Below are 6,000 nucleotides of genomic sequence, written 5' to 3' on the forward strand. Positions count from 1 at the left end.
ATACAACGAATTTAGGCACCGTCTCCATGGCTCTCTCTTTTCTAGGATTCCTCCCTTACTTTCAGCTGCCGTGGTTGCCTCAAACTCTATCCTCAGTAAGGCTGTGGGTTTTCTATCCATGTTTTGGTTTCCTAGTGTGGCGAATAGAATTTACCTTCAGGATAAAATCTATAAGAAGTTGGAAACCCACTCAATGCTGCTCCCTCCCTTCAAATGTTTCAATCAAATACATTCTTAAGTGTCTACTTTGGTTTACCCCCTAATGCCTTTAGAAGATTGTGTTTTCTATCTTCTGCAGAGTTTATAGTTATTTGAGGACAGCTTCTTCTGATAGAAGCTGCTAAGCCATTATCAGAAGCAGGAACTAGCACTTTCCATTAAAATCCAGGAATTTTGTATCTATTGCCTCTGGTGTTGTTGTTGCTTTAATCTAGATAGAAACTCAATGAAATCTTCTCTCTGTGCTTCTGTGTATCCTTCCTTCCCTGGGGCTATAAGATTCAACCCCCCTGTCTAACTTTAATGCTGAAAGGATTAAAAGAATAAGAAAGGGAAAAAATGGATAGATAAATATTTCAAAGTATCCCTCTGTAAATACAAATATATTGTGGAAGAGGTAACACATTAATGGATGGACCTTGAGGGTATTATGCTGAGTGAAATAAGTCAGAGGGAGAAAGTCAAATACCGTATGATCTCACTCATAAGTAGAGGATGAAAACAACGACAAACAAACACATAGCAACGGAGAATGGATTGGTGGTTACCATGGTGGAAGGGGGGGAGGGCAAAAGGGGTGATTAGGCTCACATGTGAGCGGATGGACTATAATCAGTTTTTGGGTGGTGAACATGATGTAATCTACACAGAATTCGAAATATATTATGATGTACATCTGAAAGCTATATAACGTTATAATTCAATGTTACTGCAATTAAAAAATTAATTAATTAATTTTAAAAAGAGGTAACATATTAAAATCATCATTTGAAGAAATCAGCTTGCTGGTCTGGGAGATCCTGAAGGAGAAGGATCCATAAGAGAAGAGGAAACACCTAGAGCCGAGTGAGAGAGAAATGTGGGTGAAGCCCCTTACTGAGGTGTGAGATGGGGAGCAGAGGCTGACATCCAGCCAATGAAGGAGGTGCTCCAAGAACAGCTTAGAGCCCAAGGAAATGGAGAACCCCTAAATTTTAGAATTGTAGCTTCATGGCATTTTAAACCTAAAAGTTACTTATCAGATCATCTAAATCCAAAAGCCTTACTTTGGAGACGGACAAACAGTCTCACACTTTGCCTGCCTCATGATTTAGTCAAGGTGCCCACTCTCCTCGGCACAATGGTGGTGCTATCATATTCTTTTCACAACAGCCTGGGACCTGTTCACATTTGTGTTTTGACTGATCAATGTTGTGTATGATAGCTTTAGGTCTGAGCCACTCCACTCATTCTTAAACATGCCAGGGGATTTTAATATAGAGCTTTTTGTTCTTTCTCTGTATATCTTGGAGTTTTAATCACAGCAGAGTGAATTGAAGCTTTTTTATGATTGCATAGAATACACCAGGCTCCAGCTCTCTTTTCTAATTATGATAAAGCCACGTGGCCTCTCATGGATTGCTCAGTGTAGTATTCAGGTATAGATGGCTCACAGGGTTTTACAAAGATTAATTCAGATTAGCTCATAAATTTATTGAAGGAGGTATCTATTAGGTGTTCCTGTCTGTCTCTGTGACGCTATTGACAATAATAAAATGAGTTTCAAACCCCCTTGGCCCAGGCTGCCTCTGGATTTCATCATCAGTCAGAATCTGCATTCTTCCCTAAGGGAGCTTTTTATCATCTCAGATAAGGATGACAAGCTGAGATCAGTGAATATAAGAAATTTTATTTTAAATACTGCTTCTATTTCCACAGGTTTATCCTCTCCTTTTAATATTCAGGTTATAACAAAAGTTAATGTCTTCTGGACAAATAAATACACATCAAGATAAGTATAACTATCTTTTTACTCAAAAGATGGTACGTGCTTCTCGTGACATCAGTGGCCAAGGGAAGAGAGAGTCAACCATTGTTCACAGCCTCAGGTCAAGAGGTTTCTTTAAAAACGCTGCACCATATCCCTCTGTCCTCCCGCCAGTCAATAAGAAGCCAAAGAACAACTTAACAAATAGCCCCAAAGTGTCCGATGTAATCAGAGTAACCTAGCTTTGAGGGAGAATAAACGTAAATAATGGGGCTTGTTTTTATTTCCTTCCCTTCAATAAAAAACTGAAATGTTAATGTTCTTTTAAAATATACTAATATTCACCATATTATTTTTGAGACTGTAATTATATCGCCCAAATATAATTTAAAATTTAGCACTTGGAGATAACAAAATCGCAGAGCCAAAGAGCAGAAGCCACGTTCTGCCTAATGCTATGGGCCTCCAGGGCCTCTGCTAACAGCCTAGGGATCATTTATATGGAGAATTTTTTGTTAAGATTTTTGGGTTTAATATTAACATTTTCACTTGGAATATTTTCTCCAGTCCCAGATTACCGCTTTGAGTTGTAGTGACAAGCCTGGTGGCCTCCAAAATGTGTAATCAGAATTCACAGATAAATAAGACACTGGATCCTCATCATTTGCAAACACAAGATAAATTATTTATTATTTCTCAACAACTGCCTATGCAAATATGCTACAGAATAAACGATATCTGATTGAGCAAATTTACTAAATCGATAACAACAAACTCCCAGTAGCTGTGAGAGAGTGTTTCTCAGACACTGTCATGAGAATCCTGTGCAAGGCCCTTAGCAATACCAGCCGTCAGCACCAATGAGGAGCAGGAACGGGGGTGACAGAGACATCCTTTGAACACCTTCACAACGTCTCTTTGGCCCTTTGCTAAATTTTTTTCTCGCCATGTCCCTGGCAGTTACTGGAGTCTATCCCCATTAACTTGGAGAAAATAAATAATGCCAGTTCCATTAAGCCTCCAGACAACTTTACCCTATCTGAATATAATTGGTGTGTAGTATTAATCGACACATTTATACTAACTTATGTTTTGTTGTTGCTGTCCTAAGGCTAACTTAGAAACCTCCTTTCTCACTAATTATTGAAGGCACTCATTAGATGAACAAATGTTTGGGTACCTTCTGGGTGTCAGGCAACACAGAAAAGCAGAACTGAACTCAACTGAGGAGACAGGCATTCCAAGCGGAGGAAGGCATGTGCGTAGTCTTTCTCTGTGGACCAAGAGCATCCTTGGCTGCTCAGTTGCCTCTGACCACTGAACAACACTGAGCCATCTGGTGTCTTGGGTGGTTTTACTTCTGTGAATCCCTACGCATTAAAGAGAGAATTTGTATCAAGAAAAATAGATTCCATTGTATAGGGACTTATTTTAGTGGTAGCTTGTAATTCAGCCCAAGTTGTTGCTAATTCTTGAAAATTAACACATCAAGCTAATTTTCAAGAAAAAAATATAGCAACCACATATTATGGTAGCAACTAGGTAAGTCGCGGTCAGTACGATAGTGCCAGATTATCACATGGAAAATGCTTCCTTGTCATATAGCGTTAGATGTCAATTATACCTCAATAAAAAGAAAAAATACATTTTTGCACACACACCTCAGTGGGGTTACTAGTGTAAACGACAGGCAAGTAAAGTGTGAATGACAGGTAAGAACAGTAGTATCAAGATGGTTTTTAAGTTGAATTATACTTTCTGTCATTTTGAAGTTTCTCTTCAGAAACTCTAATACCCTCTGACTAAAATGCCTAAGCACATAAATTGGCAGCACTAAGATACATGTAATTTTTGGCCTTATGATGCTTTAGTAACAAAACAAATGTCTGTTTTTATGTATCATAATTCCCCGTGTTCTCCATTGAACGAATACATCTCGAAACAAAATGAAAAATACAAGCTGAGAGTCATACTTGGTTAGATTGGAAAAAAACACATTTGCTGTAGTTCAGCACTATAATTATACTTTTAATACATAATGTGTCCCTGAGGGTTTATTTCAGAAATAATTCCCTGGGAGTCTCCCTCAAGACACTAATACATGCATGTATACATAAGGTATTATTAATACAAAAATGTAATGTCTGAAGCTTTAAACAAAGCAAATTAATTTATTCCCTTTTTTAAAAATGAGTCTTTATATTACATCACAAAATGGCATTATGAGTACAACATTTAATATTAAAACTGAAATATAGAAATTAAATGCGAAACCACCTCAACCACATTCCCTTAAGGGTAAATAAAAAAGAAAAATATAACAACCAGATGAAGGTGATATCAAGCAAGATTATGAGCGTCCTGATGGAAAAATAAAGAATGCTATCTCATTTCAGATGGAAACAAAAATGTGTGCAGAGTTTAACTCTTCTGCTACAGTTTTCTAAAAACAACTGAGAAGGAGAAGGGAAGAGAGCCCTTCCAGAGGACCCCCCTATGGAGGCAGTGTGGTGGGCTCTGGGGGTGCAGTGGGGAACAAAACAGATATGCGCCCTGTCCCTGTGGAATTTACATAAGTGAGAGATGAGAACTAAGAAAATCCAGAGTTACAGATCGCGATGAAACTACCAAGTGCCAACTTTAGACTAGGACCCACTCACCGGGTCTCAAAGATGAATATGCAGAGCCTTTTTGTTGTTTATTTTCATGTTTTTGTTGTTAGTTACTATGGAGACTGACAAAAATAAACGACATTATGAAAGTCTAAGAACACTTACCCAGGTCTCATAACCATTGTCTCTGGACTATAGTTCCCAAGTCCTTTGTTCTTAAGTCATAAAGAAGCCATAGTGTTACTTCATGTTGAAAAAAAAATTATGAAGAATAATAATGCATTTCAAGGATGGCTTCTATATATATTTAACCCCGGTGAATGTATGGCCCTCGGCCCGGCCAACATGGGAAACGTGAACAGACACACAGAACGTGGTTGCAGCGTTCAATCTGGTCTTTTAACCACCAGCTCCAGGCTCCAAAAAATTGATTCAGTGGAGACAGATATTGATCACGAAGACAGCCAAAGCAGAGAGAACTGTCCACTTCTCTTCACTTTCCCAACAGGTCCTCAAGGTCAGGGAATGTGTCTCCTCTATTCTGTAAATCTTCATTAGGCCTGGGACAGGGCTGTCCACAAAGGGAGCCGTTCCAGGTGCCCTTGAGTGAAGAGAAGATAGCAAAGGATTCAGTGAGTTATTTTGACTAAAAGTAAACATGACCTCCTGAAACAGTGAATAGATACATCTGACTGAGAAAAACATGCATGCGAGAAAGCGGGAGAGATGAGATTAGGATTGTGGACTGGGGCAGCCTGGGAAGTCCCGGAAGACCAGGTCGGAGAGCTGGAACTCCACCGAAAACGAAAAGGCACTAAAGGAATTCCAGATGCATTTCTCTTCCTTACACCAGAAGGAAGCTGCAGGGAGTTTGGGAGGGAAGAGAGTCAAAATTTAAGAAAACTGTCATGATGTAATTAAAGAAAGTGGAAAGGGATGAGGGCCAAGAGTACAATGGTATTGGAGTCACAATAATTAATGATGGGAAGGAATACGGGGAGGGAGAGAGATTCAAAGATAACTCCAAGTTCCTCCTCCCTTGATTGAAAGAATAGTAATACCCCTAGCAAAAGGGAATCTCGAGGAAATCAGGAAGGGAGTTGATTTGAAGGTTGAAGGATGTTTTTAAACATGTTGAGTTTGAGGTGACACTGAAGCTGTAAATGAAAACACTCAATCAACAGTTTCTTATTTATTTGGAATTTATAATCTACCTCCTTTTTTAAAAATTATTTTATTGAGGTCATATTGGTTTATAACATTGTGTAATTTCAGGCGTACATTATTATATATCAGTTTCTGTATAGACTGCATTGTGCTCACCACCAACAGTCTAGTTTTTATCTGTCACCATGCATATGTGCCCCTTTATCTTTTTTGTCGCCCCCTCACCCGGACCCCTTCCTTTCTGGTAACCACTAA

General features: G+C 38.8%; 1 long non-coding RNA gene across 1 annotated transcript; it reads right to left on the bottom strand.

Moving 5' to 3' along the window:
• Positions 1-2,629: 2,629 nt before the first annotated feature.
• LOC139084787 (uncharacterized) lies at positions 2,630-5,179 on the bottom strand. The gene is made up of 2 exons (XR_011542509.1): positions 4,744-5,179; positions 2,630-3,336 (listed from the first exon to the last, which is right to left on the bottom strand). It is a non-coding gene; the product is annotated as an uncharacterized lncRNA (long non-coding RNA).
• Positions 5,180-6,000: the final 821 nt, after the last annotated feature.

Source organism: Equus przewalskii, chromosome 1, assembly GCF_037783145.1.
Source record: "Equus przewalskii isolate Varuska chromosome 1, EquPr2, whole genome shotgun sequence".
In the NCBI taxonomy this organism is placed as follows: Eukaryota; Metazoa; Chordata; class Mammalia; order Perissodactyla; family Equidae; genus Equus; species Equus przewalskii.